At 41.1% G+C, this 26,670-nt stretch overlaps 1 long non-coding RNA gene across 2 annotated transcripts; it reads right to left on the reverse strand.

Annotated features, from left to right (window-relative positions):
* Positions 1 to 6,656: 6,656 nt before the first annotated feature.
* On the reverse strand, positions 6,657 to 12,445 carry LOC124143419. 2 transcript variants are annotated; one of them, XR_007220222.1, is made up of 3 exons: positions 12,378 to 12,445; positions 7,822 to 8,043; positions 6,657 to 6,916 (listed from the first exon to the last, which is right to left on the reverse strand). It is a non-coding gene; the product is annotated as an uncharacterized LOC124143419 (long non-coding RNA). The 2 variants fall into 2 exon arrangements; XR_007220221.1 differs by lacking the exon at positions 12,378 to 12,445 and adding an exon at positions 8,455 to 8,479.
* Between the last annotated feature and the right edge of the window lie 14,225 nt (positions 12,446 to 26,670).

Genomic DNA, 26,670 nt, shown 5'->3' on the forward strand with positions numbered 1-26,670 from the left:
TGGTGTAGTCGGAATCGCACTATGTATTTTCCTTTCAGCAGATATTTCTCATGATGATGGAAATCTTTTTTTTGCCGCTGTTTTTAACCGTGCATGACTCATCCATGTTCGTATCCTGCCCCAACGGTCGCAATCGTCACAAACACATGCAAAGGCAAGTCAAGTGGTCACCTGACCAAAGACGAGAACATTTGGTACAAGTCAACATAGGAACCCATGAGCAGAGGTATTGGCTTAACACACCTAGAAACATAAACAGGACGAACAGCAAATTGCGGCAAAATAAATTGGTATGACTAGATGACTACCCTAAACTCGGAAGTTCCTTACTTATGTCCTCTTTTTGAGTCATGGTGTTCGGTTCCCTATTATATTAACTAGAGGCAAGGTAACGAGGTTCCCTATCATATTAACTAGAGCCAGGGTGCCCTGGTTCCCTATTCTATTAACGAGAGTCAAGGTGCTCTGGTTCCCTATCTTATTAACTGGAGTCAAAGTGTTCTGGTTCCCTGTTGTATTAACTAAAGGCAAGGTGCTCTGCTTCCCTATTGTATTAACTAGAGGCAAAGTGTTCTGGTTCCCTATTGTATTAACTAGGGGCAAAGTGCTCTGGTTCCCTATTGTATTAACTAAAGGCAAGATGTTCTGGTTCCCTTTTGTATTAACTAGAGCAAAGGTAATGTGGTTACCTATCATATTAACTGGATGCAAGGTAATCTGGTTCCCTATTGCATTAACTGGAGAAAAGGTCATGTGGTTCCCTATTATATTAACTAGAGGCAATGTGCTCTGGTTCCCTATTACATTAACTGGAGGCAAGTTACTCTGGTTCCTTAGTGTATTAACGAGAGTCAAGGAGCTCTGGTTCCCTTATGTATTAACTATAGGCAAGGTGCCCCGCTTCCCTATTGTATTAACTAGAGCCAAGGTAATGTGGTTACCTATCATATTAACTGGATGCAAGGTATTCTGGTTCCCTATTGTATTAACTGGAGAAAAGGTCATGTGGTTCCCTATTATATTAACTTGAGGCAATGTGCTCTGGTTCCCTATTACATTCACTGGAGGCAAGTTACTCTGGTTCCCTAGTGTATTACGAGAGTCAAGGAGCTCTGGTTCCCTTATGTATTAACTATAGGCAAGGTGCCCCGCTTCCCTATTGTATTAACTAGAGGCAACGTGCTCTGGTTCCCTATTCTACTTACTAGAGGCAAGATGATCTGGTTCCCCATTGTATTAACTAAAGGCAAGGTGTTCCGGTTCTCTTTTGTATTAACTAGAGGCAACGTACTCTGGTTCCCTATTGTATTAACTAGAGACAATGTGCTCTGGTTCCCTATTGTATTAACTAGAGGCAACGGGCTCTGGTTCCCTATTTTATTAACTACAGACAAGGTGCTCTGGTCCCCTATTGTATTAACTAGAGGCAAGATGCTCTGGTTCCCTATTGTATTAACTATAAGCAAGGTGCTCTGGTTCCCTATTGTATTAACTAGAGGCAACGGGCTCTGGTTCCCTATTTTATAACCAGAGGCAAGGTGATGTGGTTCCATATTGTATTAACGAGAGGCAAGGTGCTCTGATTCCCTATAATAATAACTAGAGGCAAGGTGCTCTGGTTCCGTATTGCATTAAGAAGAGGCAAGGTACTCAGGTTCTCTATTCTATTAACTAGAGGCAACATGCTCTGGTTCCTTATTGTATTTACGAGAGGCAATGTTCTCTGATTCTCTATTGTATTAACTAGAGGCAAGGTGTTCTGGTTCCCTATTCTACTAACTAGAGGAGAGATGAACTGGTTCCCTATTCTATTAACTAGAGGCAACATGCTCTGGTTCCTTATTGTATTTACGAGAGGCAATCTTCTCTGGTTCTCTATTGTATTAACTATAAGCAAGGTGCTCTGGTTCCTTATGGTATTAACTAGAGGCAAGGTGCTCTGGTTCCCTTTTCTACTAACTAGAGGAGAGATGACCTGGTTCCCTATTGTATTAACTAAAGGCAAGATGCTCTGGTTCTCTATTGTATTAACTAGAGGCATTGGCTCCCTATCTTATAACCAGAGGCATTGTAATGTGGTTCCCTATCGTGGTAACTAGAGGGAAAATGCTCTGGTTCCATATTGCATCATTTAGAGGCAAGGTGCTCTGGTTCCCTATTGTATTAACGCGAGGCAAGGTGCTCTAGTTCCCTATCATAATAACTAGAGGCAAGGTGCTCTGGTTCTCTATTCTATTAACTAGAGGCAACATGCTCTGGTTCCCTATTGTATTAACTAGAGGCAATCTTCTCTGGTTCTCTATTGTATTAACTGTAAGCAAGGTGCTCTGGTTCCCTATGGTATTAACTAGAGGCATGGTGCTCTGGTTCCCTATTCTACTAACTAGAGGAGAGATGACCTGGTTCTCTATTGTATTAACTAGAGGCAATATAATGTGGTTCCCTATCGTGGTAACTAGAGGGAAAGTGCCCTGGTTCCCTATTACATTATTTAGAGGCAAGGTGCTCTGGTTCCCTATTGTATTAACGCGAGGCAAGGTGCTCTGGTTCCCTATCATAATAACTAGAGGCAACATGCTCTGGTTCCCTATTGTATTAACTAGAGGCAATGTGCTCTGGTTCTCTATTGTATTAACTATAAGCAAGGTGCTCTGGTTCCCTATTGTATTAACTAGAGGCAATGTGCTCTGGTTCCCTATTTTATAAACTAAAGGCAAGGTGATGTGGTTCCCTATCGTGGTAACTAGAGAAAGTAAGTGGTAAGTAGAGGCAACATGCTCTGGTTCCTTATTGTATGAACTGGAGGCAAGGTGCTCTGGTTTCCTTGTGTATTAACGAGAGGCAAGGTAATGTGGTTGCCTGTCATAGTAACTAGAGGCAACCTGCTCTGGTTCCCTATTACATGAACTAGAGGCAACTTACTCTCGTTTCCTATTCTATTAACTAGAGGCAAGATGATCTGGTTCTTTTTTGTATTAACTAATTGCAAGGTGCTCTGGTTCCCTGTTGTATTAACTAGAGGCATGTTGCTCTGGTTCCCTATTGAATTAACTAGAGGCAAGGTACCCTGGTTCCCTATTGTATTAACGAGAGTGAAGGTGATCTGGTTTCCTATTGTATTAACTAGAATCAAAGTGGTCTGGTTCCGTATCATATTAATTAGAGACAGGGTGCGCTGGTTCCCTGTCGTAGTACCGAGAGTCAGGTGGCCCTGGTTCCCCATTGTATTAACTAGAGGCAAGGTAATATGGTTCCATATCATAGTAAGTAGACGGAATGTGCTCTGGTTCCCTTTTACATTAACTGGAGGCAACGTACTCTGGTTTCCTATTCTATTAACTAGAGGCAGGATGCTCTGGTTCCCTACTGTATTAACGAGAGTCAAAGTGCTCTGATTCCCTATTGTATTAACGAGAGTCAAAGTGCTCTTGTTCCCTATTATTTCAACGGGAGGCAACGTACTCTGGATTCCTATTCTATTAACTAGAGTCAAGGTGCTCTGATTCCCTATTGTATTAACGAGAGTCAAAGTGCTCTTGTTCCCTATTATTTCAACGGGAGGCAACGTACTCTGGATTCCTATTCTATTAACTAGAGTCAAGGTGCTCTGATTCCCTATTGTATTAACGAGAGTCAAAGTGCTCTTGTTCCCTATTATTTCAACGGGAGGCAACGTACTCTGGATTCCTATTCTATTAACCAGAGGGAAAATGCTCTGGTTCCCTCGTGTATAAACGAGAGTCAGGTGCTCTGGTTCCCTTTTATATTAACTAGAGGCAAGTTACTTGGTTCCCTATTGTATTAACGAGAGTCAAAGTGCTCTTGTTCCCTATTATTTCAACGGGAGGCAACGTACTCTGGATTCCTATTCTATTAACTAGAGTCAAGGTGCTCTGATTCCCTATTGTATTAACGAGAGTCAAAGTGCTCTTGTTCCCTATTATTTCAACGGGAGGCAACGTACTCTGGATTCCTATTCTATTAACCAGAGGGAAAATGCTCTGGTTCCCTCGTGTATAAACGAGAGTCAGGTGCTCTGGTTCCCTTTTATATTAACTAGAGGCAAGTTACTTGGTTCCCTATTGTATTAACGAGAGTCAAAGTGCTCTTGTTCCCTATTATTTCAACGGGAGGCAACGTACTCTGGATTCCTATTCTATTAACTAGAGTCAAGGTGCTCTGGTTCCCTCGTGTATAAACGAGAGTCAGGTGCTCTGGTTCCCTTTTATATTAACTAGAGGCAAGTTACTTGGTTCCCTATTGTATTAACGAGAGTCAAAGTGCTCTTGTTCCCTATTATTTCAACGGGAGGCAACGTACTCTGGTTTCCTATTCTATTAACCAGAGGGAAAATGCTCTGGTTCCCTCGTGTATTAACGAGAGGCGAGGTGCCCTGGATCCCTATTATATTAACCAGAGGCAAGATGCTCATGCTTGCCGTAAAAGGCGACAATATGCTTGTCGTAAGAGGCGACTAACGGGATCGGGTGGTCAGGCTTGGTTGATGCATGTCATCGTATATCCCAAGAGCGTGGATCGATGCCCATAATGTGAGTCACTGGATTAACAGACCGCCGTCATATAGCTGGAATATTGCTGAGCGCGGCGTTAAACAAACAAACGCATATATGACAAACTTTAGTGAGAGTTACCTCCCTTACACCATTGACAAACAAGACAATGTGGACCGTGGCCAATGAATTGTTTGCAAATTTTGCAATAATATAACGAGATTTATAAAATCTTAAATGTTAATCTTAAAATTGGGTGGTAATATAATTAACCTACATTAATAAAAACACACCTATTGTTCCATTTGTACCCTGAACAAGGTCATCCTGTCACTTCCATAATGGCTTGATGTCCGAGGTTTTGAACCAGGCTCCCAAGAGACGTGTCACTCCGACGACACTGAATGGTACACCACGGGGCACCTTGGTGTAATTGTTGAACGGTTAAAGCTTGCATGTGTTTGGCTTTACTTGTTTATGCCTCCACCTCAATTTACGGCGAGATGACACTATCTTGGAAAGGGGTCCAACGATATTATTCTTCTTTCTTATTTTGACTTTTTCTATCTTGACGATACTCGTGCTTACAAATTGCAAAGGAAGGAACTGGGTTAAAGAAATGAATTGATGCGTGGTTTGTGTTGATATTTCTTTTCTTACAAATGGGCGTGGAAACGTGACTATACCTTTGGTAAAATGAACCATCATAACTGGTGTACCATGAATCCAGTTTTTGTTGTTGTTTTTTGTTAAACGCCGCACTCAGCAATATTCCAGCTATATGATGGCGGTCTGTAAATAATCGAGTCTGGACCAGACAATCCAGTGCTTGATGTCATGTGCATCGATCCACGCAATTGCAATACGATGACATGCATCAACAACCAGGTCAGCGAGCCTGACCACCCGATCCCGTTATTCGCCTTTTACGGCAAGCATGGGTTGCCGAAGACCTATTCTAACCCGGACCTTCACGGATCTTGAAACCAGTGATCGGAACGAATTGTTTATCTCCTAAATGATGTATATAAATTATACTTTAGAATTTGTCAAATAGTGACAATTGAAAACATTTCCTGTAAAGCATATTCAGAATTTAACGATTTCAAAATGAAATTCCCAGATTTTGTTTCTTTACATTAAAGTGGGCGGTCGGGTTAAAGTGGTTAAAGCGTTCTCTCGTCACGCCGAAGACTCGGGTTCGATTCCCGACATGGGTACAATGTGTGAAGCCCATTTCTGGTGTCCCCTGCCGTGATATTGCTAAAATATTGCTAAAAGCGGCGTAAAACATACTCACTCACTCACTTTACATTAAAGATTAAATATATGGGGGAGTGTTTCTGTATGTTATACAAATATGCGTGACAGTCTGAAGCTTTTGTACCGCGAGAAGAAAATGGAACACGTGGCTATTAAAGTAGTTTTGATCCGACAAGGTTCGTGGATATCCAGTTCCCGACTTCCCTCATAACTGGGATATTCAGAACGCATGTTGCATTCACTGACTTAAAACTTGTCTTTACTTTTGCTGAACAGTTTACAAACTGTTTGCAATTTAGTTTGCACGTCACATAGATTAATACTTGAAAATTCTACTTTGGCTTAAAATGATAACTTTCTCAGCCATTTGTAGATCTTATGTATACTCGTATCTTTCAAGCACCAGAATCCTCATACAAAAATACGATTACTGTGACCAGGCATCTATAACTGTTGTTGCACACTGATATTAATTTCAGCTACACATGTACCTTCGTGGCAAAATATTGCTCTAAAATGCAATATAACTCTATGGACAAATATATCCGAATACGAATATACCAATTAACGTTTTATTGATAACAATGGCAGTGGAGATGATTTGTTTGTTTGTTTGTTTGTCGCACTCAGCAATATTCAAGATATATCAGGGCGGTCTGAAAATAATCGAGCCTGGACCAGATAATCCAGTGATTGACATCATGAGCATCGATCCACGCAATTGGGATACAATGACATGCATCAACCATCAGCGAGTCTGGCATCCCGATCCCGTTAGTCGCCTCTTAAGAACAAGCATAATCGCCTTTTACGGAAAGCATGGGTTGCTGAAGACCTAAGACATGTTAAACATGTCAACAAACTAACCGACAACCAACGATATTATTGTAATCAATATTATTTTATTGAATACATGACGTGAAGTGACATCACACTCACAGACACTGTTTCACCCACGAAGCATTACAGCCAGATAAAGCGGAATTACTGAAGTATGGGCCTCCTTTTACCGCGACAGCCGAATAATAAGCTAACGACGCCGTTCTGCATTGTGGAAGCCAGAATTTCGTCAAACAAATCCTGTTCATATTTCCCAGAAACTTCGAATCACATGATGCTTTTGATATTCCATAAGCAGCAGCCTGTAAAGACGATACAAACAGTGTAGAGTGACATTGGTATTGAACGTATTAGTGTCATTCTAATTTGATCCTCCTGACTTATCTCCAGTTCGACCTGATTCAATACTTTCCATTGTGAATAGTTTTATTTATCAAATGCGTGGGTATATATACAAACTCAAGAACCAGGATAAAGGAGGTGGTTTCACAGCAGCAAGCAACCGGTGATAGTTTTGATGAAATAAGACGTTTAAACCCCATGGATGCCAAGATTGTAATTTAGAAGTTCTGTAATGTGAACGTTGTGTTAGCTATCATTGTCAGTTTTGAAGGCATGCTTACCTTCACATGTCTTTGGTCCATGGTTTGTTTGTTTGTTGTTTTACAACGCATTCAGCAATATTCCAGCTATATGACGGCGGTCTGTAACTCGAGTATGGACCAGACAGCCAGTGATTGACATCAAGAGCATCGATCCACACAATTGGGATACGTTAACATGCATCAACCCAGTCAGCGAGCCTGACCACCCGATCCCGTTAGTCGCCTTTTACGAAAAGCATAGTCGCCTTTTACGGCAGGCAAAGTTTGCTGAAGACCTATTCTACCTCGGATCCTTATGTCTTTTGTACCATTGCATGTATGTCTTACCATATCCTAAAAGGCGAGAACATTACTAAAGTCATTGGTTTTTTTCATTTGCAAAAGTCGTTGTTACATTGCTTTATGAGATAAACATACATGTTTTCAAACAACCACAACAATATTGTATAGATAAAAATCGCCTCGAGGCTTGTTCTTTGTGATTTTTAAACAACACCTGAGTGCATGACGCTATGAGCAACGCATCGAGGTGTCAAGTACATGGTACCGATCCTGCAATCAACTTCTGGATATGTGCTGTTGCAATTATCTAGAATACTTACACAGGAATAGCAAACATCATGCTTGTTACAAGCAGCCCTGAATGTCTCCTTGAAGGGTACCCACTTGTAGGGCACGGAACAGCCATTGATGAAGTTGTTGCGATCACAGGTTTGCTGGGTCTGGGTCCGGGTCCTTCGTCTCCGTCCTAGCCACCAGGCATCTGCATTCTCGGTCAACAGTAGCACGCAGGCCAGAGTACAACACGTGTACAGCAGATGCATCTGGAAAGGTGCAAAAAGTAAGTAATGTCTTGAGGCAGAATCTATTCCACGGATATTTGAAACTCTTAAATGAAAATCTCAACAACTCAACAATTGTTAGGCTGTAAGAGGGCAGTAACTTTTTCAAGAGTTCCCAAACTGTTGAGTCAAATATTCATTTGAAGTGTTCTACTTGTATGTACCCTGTGGGTACCTAGGGTCTTATCTGTCATAAGCTGTGCCCCTGTGTCGGTGGAGAAAGGGGATTTTGGTAGTTGATCATGAGTCAGGAACAGTGTATCTTTTGACCAACACATCACTTTTATCCTAATCTATCCAGACACGTAGAACATGAATTCATAAGAAGAAGAAAACATAATTCAATAAGTATTTTGACACAGAACATGATGATCAAACTAATTATATACCTACATTTTGCCTAGATTTCTATGTCAGAAGGAAGGTGGCTCATGGGACTCCTGTACTTCTTTGAAAACATGTAATGGGTCAAACCAGCCTGACACGTTTACGTTTGAATTCCACAACCCATAACGAGGACGGTTGGTTAGCTTAGTGGCTGAAACATTTGCTCATCACGATGAAGACCCGGGTTCGATTCCCGCCATAGGTACAATGTGTGAAGCCCAATTCTGGTGTCCCCCGCCGTGATATTGCTGGAATATTGCTAAAAGTGGCGTAAAGACATACCCACTCACTTACTCACTCATAACTTTTTAAGACTATATAATATACTGGAACATAACACATTTGTATCACTGGCGTTACAGACTGACTGCACTGCAAAATCGTGCTTGTTGCCACTCGGTGATGGATGGGGAACTTTTTCATTCCAACATGTTTTAAAAGAACTCTTCAGATTCTAGCAAAGTAAACATCTCAATCTGAATTCGAATTTGTCTAATGAAGAAGTTTCTTCTGTAGTTAAATATTCTTGGCCTAAGTTCAGTCACTGCGGATGAAAATCAATTGAAATTAAATCCTTTCGCTATCGGAAGCTTTGGACTGATTCAATTCCAGTGGAATATACACTGATCATGAGGTAGCAATATATCAATCTGCTTGGACACTGAACTGGTGTTCTTTCTTCATCAGAGAATAGGCTGTTTGAGCGAAGACGAAATTGTTGATGAATTAAAATTCCAATGTGTCATCGGTGTCAAGCATTTCATGAGAAAACAGGATCACAAAACAAATACCTGACTCTTTACTGTTTCACTTTCAAATCTGCCAGATTCATTTAAGCTGGTTACATCAAAATTGGAGTGGACCAATAAACCTGGTCCAAATTCTTTCATAGTATCAATCTCAGTCCGACATAGTTTGTTTGTTTGTTTGTTGTTGAACGCAATATTCAAGCTATATGACGGCGGTCTGTAAAATAATCAAGTATGGACCAGACAATCCAGTGATTGACATCATGAGCATCAATCCACGCAATTGGGATCGATGACCTGCATCAACCAAGTCAGCGAGCCTGACCACCCGATCCCGTTTGTCGCCTTTTACGACAAGCAAAGTCGCCTTTTACGGCAAGCATGGGTTGCTGAAGACCTATTCTACCCCGGATCTTCACGGGTCCAGTCCGACAGAGAAGGATCAGCAGATGCCAAATGAATTTAATCAAACTACTCAGAATGAAACATTTGTGTCAAACACGGCCCCGCAGACAAAGATCATGCAACCAATTTGACCAAAAGACGGGAAAAAGCAAATGAGAAGTGCCAGGTCACTACAGCATTTGGAGTTCTACTTATTTGTCAAACCGCAGTTATATAGCCGGAATATTGCTGAGTGCGGCGCTAAACAGCAAACAAACAAACAAATCTTATTTGTCAAAGCTCTGTGGGGAGTCGTCGTCCTTATGAGCATCTATAGGTGGAGGTCACTCGTATACTGCCGGTGTCACGAAATATATTCGCCCCCAGAATATTTCCTCCCCTGGTCGTTTTATAAATACTTGCCATGCAGTTCAATAGTTGCCAAACACTTCTGATAGAGACGATGTTGAGAATGTGGAGCGAAAAGGGCTTCACTTTGAGCACTGTGTTTTCTTTAACTACCGCAATATGAGACAATAAAGTGGTATATAGGTAGATATAATACTTGTCGTTAGATATAAAGAATGTTTAGTAACTTAAGAAGTTCTAGGACAGTTATTAACACGTGTCGTGTCAGCCCTATGACATTCTCGATTGTCCACTTCCAGAAAACACCCTGTGTTGGTTAAACATGAATTAGTAAAGGTTAATTAGGGATGCCCAAAACGTTAATGAATGAAAGACGAGTAGTCAAAACACTGTCATTTCCTGCCCAGGACATCACACCCCTTCACGCTAAGGTCGGTGAGAAACATTCTCATCAAAGAAAACACACAGTCAAGACTGTAGATTCCCGTCGTCTAGCTACAAATCCTGTGATGTATTAAAGGTTGAAGAATTTTGAACTGAACTGTCCGAAAGTTTAAATATAAAATATTGGAATTGGATACAGTGATAAAGTCTTATATCAATATGTAGACTCATAAATATTGGTTTTATGTTTCAACGGAGATATGATATTTTCTTATGAAATATCGCGTATTAGTGTAATTTGCATGCTTTACTATTCATTGTACCATTCTAAACCATGTGAATGTTGTAATATCAGTCAATCGGGTGGGAAAACAGCCCAATCCTCGCTCTTTAAAGGACTATGTCAATCATTTTGCAAGTTGAAATGGCCCCTGATACTTTATGAATACTTTATGACAGTGTATGGAGTCAAAATCAATGCTGATTATTCATAAACTTAATGCTTCGTACTATAGGCCCGTGGCCTCTCCAGTGCTGAATAAAGATTGAAAATACATCAGTCAATCAAAGATGAAGGTAACTTTATACATCAGAGCTCTTGAGAATTAGTTCATGTTTTGTTATTAGACCGACATTTCAACTATCGATTGTGTTCACATGTAGACTCAAACTGGTATGTTAAAAAAATGTATACAGAAACAACAAACTCTGTAGACACTCTTGTCTCCCATCCTTTGTTTGGTATGATTATGTCTTATAATTATTTTAGGATGGAAGGTACAGTTACCAAAAAAAATATGCTGAAATATCAATTCATTATGACCATATTTCATAATGTATTTTTTAAAGTAATCCTCCTTACATTAAAGATTTCTATTTAAAGAATATAGTACTTAAAGGCATTGCAACAAACCGAATAATCAGGGGGGAGACTTTATACTGAGGGGGGCGCGAAATATATCCAGCCGGGGGAGATTTTATTTCAGAACAGATTCTCCGGTGGATAATCTGTACCGGTATAAAATCTCCGGGGGGAGAGTTTGTACCGGGACACCGGCCAATCCATGGCCAGCAGACGTTGTTACCGCTCAAGATCCAAAGTTGAGCCCCCATGAGCAGCAGAGGTGAATTCATTCAGGGGATGTGCACAGGACTACGGAAGACTTTTAATGATTTGCAGTTATTTATACACTTGAAATAAGACAGTATACATCATATAACTTCTTTTTTACTTCCAGATGCTTAACCTACTGTTGACCCGTGAAGATCCGGGGTAGAATATGTCTTCAGCAACCCATGCTTGCCGTAAAAGGCGACTATGCCTGTCGTAAAAGGCGACTAATTAACGGGATCGGGTGGTCAGGCTCGCTGACTTGGTTGATGCAGGTCATCGATCCCAATTGCGTGGATCGATGTTCATGATGTCCATCACTGGATTGTCTGGTCCATATTCAATTTACAGACCGCCGCCATATAGCTGGAATATTGCTGAGTGCGGCGTTAAACAACCAACCAACCAACCAACCATTATGACATGCCAAAGTGATAAAAATATCCTTTATACACTTTGCAAGATATTTTGTAAACTTCGGAATGCATTTAACATGGTATCATTCCTTCGCTACACCAGTGGTATGTATGCTCGGCAGATAACACCTTTGGGAAATATGTGGACAGAAAAATCATTTAGACAGAAGACATCCCCATGGTCATCAATTGTGCAAACCACCTGATCTGTTTTTTAAGCACACTGGTCAGTAGTTGCTCGGATCGGCAAAATCTGGTCAATTTGTCATTCAGTGGTAGAGATTCTTATGGTTATGGAAATAGTTTTGTCTCCGATTGTATTTTGATCGGTACTGCAGGTTCTAATATGCTACTTAACGATATAATAACTCATCTTTGGTGGAACATTTTACCAAGTTTCAGCTACACTGAAAGAATAGTTTCAGAGGACACGTTTTGGTCGATGGCCAATCATAACTCACATGTATAAACAAAAATAAGATGACAATGGAAGAAGATCTGTACCAATTTACTTACCATGTACGGCGATGTTCCAAGTGATATGATTCAAATGTGATCGAATGCTTTTTTATACAGTATAAGTGTGAACTGGACAACAGCAACATGATTGGAACATTTATTGATTCACACCAAATCTACATCTGCTGCAATCGTATAATGGAACAGAGTACTTTCCTGAATGTTCTGTGTGTGATGTTGTCACTTGTTGAGTGCACCAGCCGCAAAACAGGAAACAGAAATGAACTTATTCTTTCCCAACCAACTGTCATCTAAAGTCTGGCTGCTTTACGTGAAAAGTTTGTATTTGTACTCACCATTAGGGCCTCAAAAGACAAAACCATTACACATTACATCACACGAAGGCACAGTGTTTCCCAAATTTATGCAAGTTAGGAAATCAACGTGTCATCCGAGGCCCATCGTTTGAAATGGATATCATTTGGCCGCCAAACTTAATTTAAATCTGTAACGCAGGTCATGAAAAAAGAGCATTTAAGTCCCCATGAACATATATGACAGAGGTCTGTAAATATGGCCATCATTTCCATGCATTTCTAACGTGTGAAATAATCGTAAATGTTGTTCATGCATGACATGATTTCATTACCCTTGAAATCGTGTGTGACAAGGTTTAGATTTATGTTTCATACGCTTCTAGTTGTTCGGTCATAGGAATAAAAGTATAGCGTTTGAGGATCTTCTACAGTTCATTGAATTTGCATCAAAATCTGCAAACGTCTCTGCTTACAGTAAGGATGCGATGTCTCAAAATGATGTTCACTTAAATAAGCAAGGTAGGGGACCAAGGGAGATAAACAGCTTGTCCACACAACTAATGCCACGTCTAATACCCTGAATAGAAAACTGAAAGCATCAACAAATTTCTTTTTACTTTACGTGTAGACGTGAGCCTGAGTTGAATCTATACGTCTACTGTGTACATATGCGGAGATTCTTCTACTTATTAAGTAGAAGAATCTCCGCATATGTACACAGTAGACGTAATTCAAAATTGACATATCGTATGTCTGGAATGCAGAATCAGACAGACTGGGCGCCGGCCCGATCGTTGAAACATTTGGTCGGTCAAAGTTGACCCGTAATTGGATGTCCTCAGATGTTTGTTTAGCGGTAGCGAGAACTAAGATCTAATTTTAATCAGATTGTATTATATATTTTACCACTGAGTATCGTACTACCACTCTGTTGTGTACTGCCATTGAAATTGCTATGCAGTAATGTGTATTGATTTGTAAGCTTAGTGAATTTTGTAATACATGTGTTGATTTATATCACTTGTTGGTTGTTTCATACTGAGTTCTTTTACGTACAGATTTCTGGATTAACCTATTGTTTCAATTTGAGAATCGACGCGTAACAACTGCCATCTGAATTGTGCGGCGTTAAACAACGATACCAAATAACAATATAAAGCTTTAAGTTCAGTGTAACGTAGATGTACGCATGATGGTGACACATATAGATATTAGAGCCTTCGCGGACCTAACACTCATGGTAATCGATTTTGTCACCTGAAGGTTGGCTGTCAAATCATCAGTTGGCACCACCTGTCAAAGTGTTTTAGTAAGCCGCGGGTAATAGGTACGTTTCCTTTCAAGTATAAATTCGAAGCACGCACACAGACACTGTTGACACTGTTGTTTTTTAGTTCATATAAACACGAAAAGCATAACATTTATCACAAACATGATTTATGGTGGTGTATCGATCCTATTGCAATTTGCCATCCCGTCGTTTCGATATGAAACGTGAAGTTTATTCGAATATGTATAACGTTGTATATAACACGAATAATTCACCAGTGTACCATTAATGTAATGATTAACTCAATGTGTGATTCTTTGATATATATAATGTCCCGTGTTAATATTAGTATCTCATTAGTTTGTTTTCGAAACCGACAGGTGAAAATAAAACCTAATGATTAGTATGTATGTGTTTGTTTGTACCTAACATGGGCCCGTCATGCTTGTATCTGTACGTCCTTACTAACTGTCTATCAATATGCTTGCCAATGGAGAAACGATATTTATATATATAAAATCGAGCATGGTACATGTAGGTTCTGTTATCAATAAGCACTTGGAATCGGAGAGAACCACTGGAGCTTGTGCCGTATCGTGTTTTCTCTGTATCATATGTTGTGTTGCTGACGTGACAGTCATGACAGGGCGGGCGTCCTCTTCAAGGTTCCCCCTGCCACGATAAAACTCTGCTGCTTACCTCTTTACGGTGGCATATGAAGGGCATCCTTGAGTTCCCTGGTGTCGTACTCACATCTTCCTGGGTGGATTTCGATGTTAAGCTCTTTTTGTGCAAGTACGTGATCACTCCATGTTCCTCAAGTTTGTCAAGTTGCTCAAGTTTGTTAAATTGCTCAAGTTTGTCAAGTTCCTCAAATTTATCAAGTTTATCAAGTTCCTTGAGGTTGTCAAGTTCCTCAAGTTTGTCAAGTTCCTCAAGTTCGTCAAGTTCCTTAAGGTTGTCAAGTTTGTCAAGTTCCTTAAGTTTGTGAAGCTCCTTAAGTTTGTCAAGTACCTCAAATTTATCAAGTTTATTAAGTTTGTCAAGTTCCTCAAGTTTGTCAAGTTTGTCACAGACCCTGATAATTTTACTAACTTGTCACAGCGAAACAACTTGTTCAACTGACTCATAATTTTATCCACTTGTGAAGCTTGGATGTGTACCAATAACACCCGGAAATGCTTAATGTGTGATGATGATACGTGCGATGACATAGTCCAACACCCATTACTCTATTTTACAGCCTCAGCTAAATTGAGGAACCCCTTTATGAAAATACATTTGACATTCGCGATCGTATCCTCGAACAATAAGCCCTTTTGTAGACGTGAGCCTGAGTTGAATCTATATTATCCGTTTCAAGAGCAATACGCTCCAGGAATCTAAGATCTATGATCTATCTATGGATAATACAAGGATTCTTACCATTGTTTGTTTGTTGTTTAACGCCGCACTCATCAATATTCCAGCTATATGACGGCGGTCTGTAAATAATCGAGTCTTGACTAGACAATCCAGACATCATGAGCATCGATCCACGCATCTGGGATACGATGACGTGTATCAACCAAATCAGCGAGCCTGACCACCCGATCCCGTTAGTTGCCTCTTACAACAAGCATAGTCGCCTGTTCTTACGAAGGACACGTTCATAGTAATGTACAACGCTATATCTGTACACAGACAACATACACCTCCTGACTGTCGACCAGAAGTAGCTTCACAGCAAATGAATACGACATACGTCATCTGAGGAATGTGAGAAATGTATCAATATCTAACTTATACAACAGCAATTAATATTCCCCAATTCATAGTAAGCGCGTATTTCATAAACAATGCTGTGTATGTCACAATTGGTCATTTTGACAGGATAATGATATGTGTTGGAGAAACCGCGTAGGAGCATCTTGACATTTTTGACAAAGTCGTAGTGTAGGGAGTCGTTGGTGTTTAACTGCATGACCCTACCGGACCACGTGGATAGTCTAACGGGTCGTAGTATGTGCAGGCTTGGTGGACATTATTTGGGCAGAGCATCTGATATTCGCTCTATCGTTACATGGTCCATTTTCTGATGTTTGATAATAATTTCTACACGAAACTCCAGATACTCAACATTATTCACACGAATGACTGGATTTATTATCCCCCGCCGCGCGAAAGCGCGAAGCGGGGGATATAGTATTCACGACCGTCCGTACGTACGTCCGTACGTCCGTCCGTACGTCCCACCTGTTTGTTGCCGCGATATCTCAAGAACTAAACACTGGATTGTCTTCATATTTGGAACTATGGTGTATATGCAGACTCCGCAGACACCAGTCGGTTTTGGTGACCTTGACCCCATTTTCAAGGTCACAGCAGGCATATCTGCTTTTGGAGTTGGAAAACGGTGTTGCCGCGATATCTCAAGAACTAAACACTGGATTGTCTTCATATTTGGAACTATGGTGTATATACAGACTCCGCAGACACCAGTCGGTTTTGGTGACCTTGATCCCATTTTCAAGGTCACAGCAGACAAATCTGCTTTTGGAGTTGGAAAACGGTGTTGCCGCGATATCTCAAGAACTAAACACTGGATTGTCTTCATATTTGGAACTATGGTGTATATACAGACTCCGCAGACACCAGTCGGTTTTGGTGACCTTGATCCCATTTTCAAGGTCACAGCAGACAAATCTGCTTTTGGAGTTGGAAAACGGTGTTGCCGCGATATCTCAAGAACTAAACACTGGATTGTCTTCATATTTGGAACTATGGTGTATATACAGACTCCGCAGACACCAGTCGGTTTTGGTGACCTTGACCCCATTTTCAAGGTCACAGCAGGCATATCTGCTTTTGGAGTTGGAAAACGGTGTTGCCGCGATATCTCAAGAACTAAACACTGGATTGTCTTCATATTTGGAACTATGGTGTATATACAGACTCCGCAGACACCAGTCGGTTTTGGTGACCTTGATCCCATTTTCAAGGTCACAGCAGACAAATCTGCTTTTAGAGTTGGAAAACGGTGTTGCCGCGATATCTCAAGAACTAAACACTGGATTGTCTTCATATTTGGAACTATGGTGTATATACAGACTCCGCAGACACCAGTCGGTTTTGGTGACCTTGATCCCATTTTCAAGGTCACAGCAGACAAATCTGATTTGGAGTTGGAAAACGGTGTTGCCGCGATATCTCAAGAACTAATCGCTGGATTGTCTTCATATTTGGAACTATAGTGTATATACAGACACCGCATACACCTGTCAGATTTGGTGACCTTGACCCCATTTTCAAGGTCACAGCAGGCAGATCTGTTTTTGGAGTTGGAAAACGGTGTTGCCACAATATCTCAAGAACTAATCGCTGGATTGTCTTCATATTTGGTACTATGGTGTACAGGCGGGGGATATTTCGTCACTCTGTGACAAATACTTGTTTTAGTTTGTCTTTTTATCACCCTATTGTACCCCTATTTACCAAGAGCAATAGGTGAGGGGGCAGTCCCCTTTCTACACCGCTTTTAAAAAATAAACTTTCCAGTCATCTCACTGCTGTAGCAGGTCCTTGGGGGAGGGGGGGGGGGGGGGGGGGGGGGTCATTCATTTAACATAACGATGTTTTATTACGTGATCTTAACTGCTTTTTTTATTATTTCAGTATAATAATTTAATGAAAACTGATGCCTCTTAGGCCCACGAGGCCGGGTGCTTTCCACCCACTGCAATGTACCCCGACGTAAATGTCCTTGACATCTCAATAAATTACTTTTCTTCTTCTTCTTCTTCTTCTTTAAGCACATATTTACTTTCATTAACATAATAATAAAAGATAGATTATACATCTTCTTCTTCTTCTTCTTTAAGCACGTGTTTCCTTTCATTAACATGATAATAAAAGATAGATAATATATCTTAACACACAAGAATTACCCAGATCGTTTTGTAGTACCACCTGTAAAACAAGGAAGAAATGTACGGACATCAGTGACTTATTTTCCATTATGGGATGAACAAAGGTAAACGAGACCTTCAATCAGAGGCAAGATTTGCAGGCCCGGCCCTATATTAAAGGGCCAGTAAAGTCAACATAGCGACTTTGTAGAATGTAATACTGAAGGGGATACTTAATGAAAAATGGTTGACCAAATGAAATTGGAACAAGGGAAGTACCGTAAAACGGGAGATAAAACCGACAGGCACAATCGCCCTCCCAACGAAAGATTCCGCCACTGCGGGGACTCCTCTTACTGGGGTTAAAACGGTTTACCGGTGATTGATCCGCTGCGCAATTTAAACGATCGGGTCGACGCCCAGTCTGCCTCGTGGCTTATCGGGGGTTCTCCAACATGTCCAGCACTTATTGTACAAATTCACACGAGCGTGGTTATTGGTAAGACAATAGGGTATTATGGGGGCCATCTCACATATTACACAACTGATTGGTTAATATCTCACAATATATAACGACACTTGGTATTTGATGGATTCAAGTTCATGATTAAGACCAGACGTCAAATTTCCATTCATTGGAAATGTTCCCAAAGAGGATGCCCAAACATCATTAACAGCAACGATGACTTTGTCACGAAGCTAAATAATATATCTCTGGGCAGTGAGACGACTCCATGAATCACCTTGAAGGGTGGGATCCAAATCTGCACAAAGTCATTGCGATACTGCAGGTTGAGCAGGATAATACTGCGATCACAATCCAGGTAATTTGATGTCAACGAAGAAGAAGTTTTGAAACCCAGACCATGCCCTTGAGAGGGAGAAGAGACACCTTCTGTCCCTCCAGAAGTCAGTGAACGATTATCACAATGCTGTTTCACATCTGGTTAGACTGTTAATTGTGTCAATATAAATCTTAAATGTGAAATTGGACAAAGAAGAACATATTTTATACAGAGCCCATTCTTTAACAATTGTATATTTTATATTTTAAAGCAAACGAATTCTAGATGTACAGATGTATATCGATTATAAACAAACACGACGGGGATATATCTCTTGATAAACAGGATGTTAGTCGTAAAAAGCTTGCTACAGACACTAATTGTTAGTTTAATCATTAACAAAGTCAAGATCAGTGGTCGTTTCACATACGCAGCAATAAATATTCAAAAAGTTATTTTTGTAGGATTGACAAAAAAAGCAGCACTTTTAGATTGAATACTTAATGACACATCCGTATTGCTGATTGCCACGCATGGCTGTACCGTTGCACCGGTAATTTTAGCCGACGCCCTCAAATAGGTTGGTTTTGGAATCCAAGCGTGTGATTTCATGTACTTTCACTTGGGCTGGACAGTCTGAAACTGAGAGTCAGAGCTACACCTTGTAACATCACCTCAATAAAACGTTGTGGGCCCACAGGCGGACTTCTGTCGTGAATAGAAGAAGTGTTCCTAGAACAACCAACTTCTACGGCGGATATAAGGTGACAGGTGACACCACTATCATCTTTTCACAGTGTGTTAGAGCGGTCTTAGAAACGTCTTTATCATACGAATGAGGAGATATGATTGGTCTACGTGATCTTGATAAAATTCTATGAATCCCCTCTTGGAGGGATATATAATTTCTAAGCGGGAGAATAAATCCCTTATACCCCGCCACGAGCAAGACAGGTCGCACCTGGATTTCTGAGAGGCAGATTTTATCCCTTATACCCCGCTTCAAAGCAAACAGCTGCACGCTTTTTCCGAGTCAATGAAAATCATGTGACATAGCTCGTTTACCTCACTTCAATGGAACAGCTGATGTCTATCAATTTTGAATTTGTTTAATTCTTTACAATGTCATTTTAAAACATGTCGGTAAGATAAATTGGTTGCAGCAGTAATACTCGGGATACATCGGGTTTCATGCGTAAAACACAGTGTACCCCTCGTGATACTGCTAGAACTTATGTGACCATCTGTAACACCCTCCTAGTGCACACGATCAACGCTCAAGGCTCAAGTCCACCACTCCAAACCAGCAGTGACGACCTCCTTGCTATCACAAGCGACGTGACAGCCTCAAGTACCTCACTCCAAACCCCATCTGTCACCAACGCCAGTGCAACTGAATCACGAACTGTGCGAATGACCTGAACAGTGCCAGATCTCTCTCCACTTTGGTGAGCATTTTGATAATTGTTCTGCTATATACTCAGTTCTTTTACATGTATCGTTGTTCCTAATTTTCATAACTGATCCTGAATTCAAATCTGATTTTACAGCTAAAAAACTAGCACAAAACCTTTGGAGACCATTCATGTTGCATTAACATTGTCACATATGGCATTGAATGTACCATTTGTGGTACAATTTATGTTGGAGAGACAAAACAAATATTATCGACACGAGTCAGCCAGCAAAGATCGGACCTCAACTGAAATGTTTCCAATTGTGTCTACCACCATTTCAATTCCATCCTTTGCATAGTTAGGATATTAGAGGAAATATACCATACATCTAAGAGCCTTAAATGCAGTCGCCTTTAAAGAATGTCCAGAGAAAACCATTGGATTCGACTGTTGTTTACAGCAATGCCATACGGATGTAAAGACAAAATAAAAGATGTTGGCAGTTTTTCTACCGAACCAATTTCCAACGTCAATGTATTGTTTCTGGCACCACAAAGACGTCGACGATGCCATGGCCACAAGATGGGGGGAAAACCAAATGATACCATTTGGAAGATTTGTTGCCTCTCATTCAGGACTGCACAAAGTAAGAACAAGACTATACTCTATCACTGAAAGAAAAAAAACGAATTTTGTTAATTGGTGGGTCTACAAACAGTGAGGGCCCACAGTATCAACTAGAGAGTATTGTTCTTGATATTGCTTTGAACCGTTTTGCCCAACCAGATACAGACTCCATTAAATTAAATTTAAGTTACAGTCTGAGACAAAACGTGCCATGATATTTCAAATTTCCAGAACCACTAACAATTTCATTTTCATAGGCAAACACCATTTCATCTAGGTTGTATAATTATAGGAAAGTGTTGCAGAATAAGGACTTAGCTGCTCATGATGCAAATTCCCCTACTTATTGCTGCCTAACTCAGTATACTGCAGCCTATCTGCATATAATCTTATAATCAAGGGTGACTCCTCTACTGTTGACAATAACAGAATTCGTCGCTTATTCAAATATGGACCAAAATATCGTGATCAGCCTTCAACCAGTTGGATATCCTACTATTGCACATTCATAAAGGGTTCTGCAATGATAGCTACACACCTACATGCCCTACTGCACAAAAACGTCAACTTCAGATGGTCTGCGACAGCCGAAAATGCATTCTTGGAGTTAAAACAAACACTCATCTCTTCCTCAATACTGGTATCCCATGATTTCAACAAACTCTTCGTATTGGCATGTGACGCCTGTGACAGCAGCATGGGTTGGGTACTGTCACAGCTTGATGATAATCAACAGGAAAAAAGCGCAAAATTGTATCCTGTCACTCGAAAGGAGTGCCTGACGATTGTCGTGGGGATCAGACATTTCAATTTCAAATTTGGAATACAACAAATCACAGTGATTACTGCCCATTCAGCCCTGCAATTTCTCATGTTGATACAAAAATGCTGTAGGAAAGTTAGGCCGCTGGAAAAGTAGATTTTCAGGGTGAAGGTAATCTGTTCTCAATATCTTGTATGGCCAGCATTAGATTCAAAAACTGGTCATCCCACGTCCCATTGTGGCCTGGGGAATGTTCATCCTCTCTGCCAGCAATGCTTGTGCTAACTGTTGGAGGTTCTGTGGTTCTGTCGTTGATCCAAAGACTCCATAAATGTTCGATTTGGTTTAAATCTGGAGACCGGGAGGACTGGATGTGATTCCTGACAAAGGCTGCTGTCAGTCTTGCCGTATAAGGTCGGGCGTTGTCTTGTTGAAAATGACGTTTGCTTGTTGCATAATCAGAAGGATATGTGGCCCAAGAATCTCATCCCTATAAAATTGAGCCGTCAAATTCCCCAGAACTTGCACCCAGATTTGCTGAATCATGACACCACCACCACCACCAAATCTGTCCACTTCCTATGTGCCTTTCACTCCATAAGTTCCCGCGACGCCTGTAAACACGACGTCTACCATCCACACGGCGAAAATACAAAACGTGATTCGTCACTGAACCAAACTTGTCTCAATCGCAGATGGCCTGTTACCTTTGTTACCTTTACGCCATACTCTGTTACCTTTACACCATTGACGTCGCAGCCAATAATATAGATGCGTCAAAATGACACCTCGTACTGGTCGTCTAACGCGAATACATTCAGCGCGTAAACGGTTCCTCACCGTCTGGGCTGATATCCTACGCAATCCTGGTATTGTCGTAGATGTAGATGTGGCTCTTTGGTGTGGTGGTTCTTTCACGTAAGTGACGTAGCCTTATTAATCTGTCCTGTGCTCGAGTAGTGACACATGGTCGACCGGATCTGGTGAGGTTTCGTGTTGTCCCGTGTATCTTATAACGGTCCACAGCCTTGTAATGCTTGGTACTACGTGCAAAAACCTAGCTGCAGCTGAAGATGATTCCCCTGTTTGCAGGCGGCTTGTGGTGTTATTGCGTTGGGCTTCCGTCAATCGTGGCATGCTTTTGCTGTTCATTTGCTGTAAAATTGAGATGGCATGCAAATGAAAACCGAAGTGATGTTGCACGTGCATGTCTTGTTGGTGTGTTACGGCGCAAGCTCTCACGTGGTTGTGTGTTGCGATTTTCCGATCTTTTCACCAAATTTCTGCAGTACATCATACTTTCCACACAAATCAATTCCAATCCATGTCGAAATGACCTATTCATTTTTGGTATTACTTTTGGATGGATGTCGGCAACAAGTACTTTCTTGGGTGAAGTCCGATCCCATCCGGGATTCGAACCCACAATCTCAGAGTGAGGCACCTAATCGCCAGCGCACACAGTCAGCGAACAAAGCACGTGTTTTAGTAAACCAGTAGTTGGAATTTAATTTTTGTGGAAGCCTCGATGGCTTAGTGGTTCAGATCACTGACTCTGTGTGCTGTTCTTCTGTCCCTGATCACAGACAGATAGGTCCACAGGCGTTATCGATACCCACTGCAAGTCACGGCAGTCGTGTAAGGGCCAGCCAACCCGAGGAGGATGTCATGTGAATATACGTAATGTAATTGTGGAGAACAGTTTTATCTGCGAAGCAGTAACTGGTGTGAATGTTTCATGGTTCATTCCTTTTATTTATTTTGTTTAGTAAGGATCAAAACAGGTCATATCAATATACTTACTGACAGTGTCAAGCTCTGCATTAATGGAGAGTGTGAAAATATTAAAATCAATGGTAAGTGTCTACATTTTCGTATTAATGGTGCGTGGCAACATATTCGCATCAATGGTGATTGTCAAAAAATTCGTATCAATGGTGCGTGTCAATATATTCACATCAATGGTGCGTGTCAACATTTTCGTATCAGTGGTGAGTGTCAATATATCCGTATCAATGGTGATTTTCAACATATCCGCATCAAAGGTGTGTGTCAATGTATTCGCATCAGTGGTGATTCTCAATATATTAGTGGTGTATTCGTATTAATGGTGCCGAACAGTGAGACGTGTGCACGTGTTTTAGTAATAACCATAGATACATTGTTCACTGTATTTAATGAAGCAAGGATTAATCACAACAAAGTTCCAGTTAGTAATAGTGAACGCGATCCACTAGTCAATTATACCAGCATGCACTGCATCGTCGCTTGAGGAGATAAACCTCAATGTTTTGACATTTGAGGTAGTCTAACTGTAGGTTAGATACCTCTTATCATATTGAGAACCGAGTCGATGTTTCAAATGTATAAGTAAGAGAATCTTCAATTAAACCCCTTCAAATTTGAAACCACTTTAGGTTTATCCCTATTCTACCATGACGACACGAGCGCTTTCAAAACGGGGCTCTCTTGGAACGCGTACTTACTCATGGGTAAATAGGCCAGCTATATTAGAACGTGTCACAAAGAAAGGGATCGCGAGTAGTGACAAACATAAAAAAACATTACTCATGTTCATAACTCATAACTTATATTCTTGACTTGTTTAAAATAACGGGTACAAAACCAGACAATCCTGTGACTGACATGAGCATCGATTCACGGAATTTGGATACGATGACATGCATCAACCAAGTCAGCGAGTCTGATCCTCCGATCCCGTAAGTCGCCTCTTACGACAATCAGAGTCGCTTCTTACGGCAAGCATGGGTTGCTGAAGACCTATCCTCAACCCGGATAGTCACAGGTCGAACAAAAACCAAAATATAATATGACAACATCCCCATCGGGTTGGATGCACACATGCTGTCCAACAGACCTGAATAAACACTTAATCACCAGACAGAACTTCCGCTCCCGGAGCAAACACTTTATCTACTAATCCACGGAGGCAGTTCCGAGTTAAGGAAAATAAGTTTGCAAGAGACAATGTGTTCACTTTATAATAAACTAGCGGGCAAAAGAAACGCCACCAAATAAATAATGGTCGTCAGTTTTCAACACATTTGCCAAACAGCACGAACACATTTGAACACATAGCTTGAATGCAACTTACCTATTCCCTGTGAACATGTGCCCGTTCTTCACGTGATTTGCGAGAAAAGTGAATTTAATCACTAAAAAATGCAAAATGTGCACAAAGTTACCCGTATGAAATATTGGTATAAAACATGAGCAGGATTGAACTCTCTCATCACACGATTTAAACAACGAACATGCCTAGACTAACCGCAGAGCAGAGGGAGAGAGCCACCGGTATGTTGCAAATGGGAGCAACGCAGGAGCACGTTGCCAGGATCACACGTCACAGGCAAACTGGCAGTACTGCAGACAGGACGATGAGTGGAAGACCCAAGATCACGACACCACAGGAACATCGGTATTTACGGGTGCTTCACCTAAAGTCCAAATTCCAAACTGTGACGTCATCATCCGGAAACAGACTTGGACATTCAGCAGAAGGACCGTTGGTAGACGACTCTGCATGTGTGGTCTCCGTGCCTATCGACCTTTCAAGGGCATGACGTTAACGTTTCCATACCGACGTCACAGACTGAGATGGGCCAGGACTTTACAGCAGTAGCAGCAGAGAAATTGGCGAAGAGTGCTCTTCAGCGACAAGAGTAGGTGCTAGCTCTTCACGTCTAATGGGCGGGTTCGAATCTACCTACGACGTGGTGAACTGACGGCACGTTGTTTTGTCCAATAAGTGGTGCCTTATGAAGGTGGTAGTATCATGGTCTGGGGTGGCATCTGCATGGACCAGAAGACAGATCTGGTAATCATCGACGGAACTCTCACTGCACGTCATTAAATTGATGAGGTTTTGCAGCCTGTGGTACTGCCTTTCCTGCAACGACACCCACGGACGCTGTTTCAGCAGGACAACGCCATCCCTCACACAGCTCGAGTCACTAGCGATTTTCTGAACGCCAACAACGTGACCGTATTTCGCCAGCCAGATCACCGGACCCGTCGCGCATAGAGCACCTCTGGGACCAACTTGGACGCAGGATTCGGAAACGTCAACAGCCGCCATTGACGAGGGAAGAATGGCGTAGGATCCCTAATCAGGATGTAAGGAGACTCGTGTACTCAGTTCGACGCGTGTTAGGTCCTGCATCGTTGCTGGAGGAGGTCACATCCGATGCTGAGCAATGTGTGTAGCACGGGACTATAAAAGAAATCGACGTCGATTCTGCGGGTGTGATTGGATACTAAACAGTGCACCTAGTGGAATAAACGTGTCTGCAGAACTTTAAGTACATGTTTTTTTATGTTGTCATTTTCAAATACCGTTTTTGAATAAAAAAAATTTCATAATAAAACACCAGCTGTTACTTAATTTTGCGTCTGTTTTGTTATAGGCCATAAGATTGTTTGGTGGCGTTTCTTTTACCCGTTAGTTTATGTTTTTGCAAGCGTGGTTTTGTTGTCTAGTGCGGTACAACTTAGTCCCATCCCTCTGGCTTTAATCTGTAAAGCACTTGCTCAATGCATGCATACAAGTCCTATTCCTGAAAATAAAAGCGAGATAAAACATTTCCAAAATCAAAATCATAAACAAAGTTTAAAGCATACATCATTTCTGGTTAAAGACGACATATGCCCATTGCAGTACAATTTTACACCATCTGTAGCGTCATAATCACTTCCGGTGTGGGAAAACACATATCTAATGCAACACAACTTGAGAACAGAACATCTTTCGCCCCAAGCTATACCCTAATCAGAACGTTACATAAATATGAGGTGAGGTGAAATCGAGTTTAATGTAGCGTTTTGACAATCCAGTGGTTGACATCATTAGCATCGATCCACGCAATTGGGATACGATGCCATCCATCAACCAAGTCGGCGATGCTCATGATATCATTCACTGGGTTGTCTGGTCCAGACTCGATTTGTTTACAGACCGCCGTCATATAGCTGGAATATTGCTGAGTGCGGCGTAAAACAACAAACAACAAACACATCATCTCGTGTACACACACGTACGCATACACGCATCCAGTTAGAACAATAATAATTTGATATAAAATACAGTGGATAGTGGTGTATATGAATTTCACTTAGCTGATTTAATTTGTTTACCAGTCCTGTCGCATTAACAAACACCCTTTAAATGAAAATCGTTTCTTGATTTCAACTTAACAGATATTATGTGTCCATATAACACTTGTATGTTACTTAAGAACGAATGCATCCCACTGTCAGAGCACTCTTGTCAGCCTCTTTCAGCAT

The sequence above is a fragment of the Haliotis rufescens genome, unplaced genomic scaffold (genome assembly GCF_023055435.1).
Source record: "Haliotis rufescens isolate VD_foot unplaced genomic scaffold, xgHalRufe1.0.p SCAF_12, whole genome shotgun sequence".
Taxonomy (NCBI): Eukaryota; Metazoa; Mollusca; class Gastropoda; order Lepetellida; family Haliotidae; genus Haliotis; species Haliotis rufescens.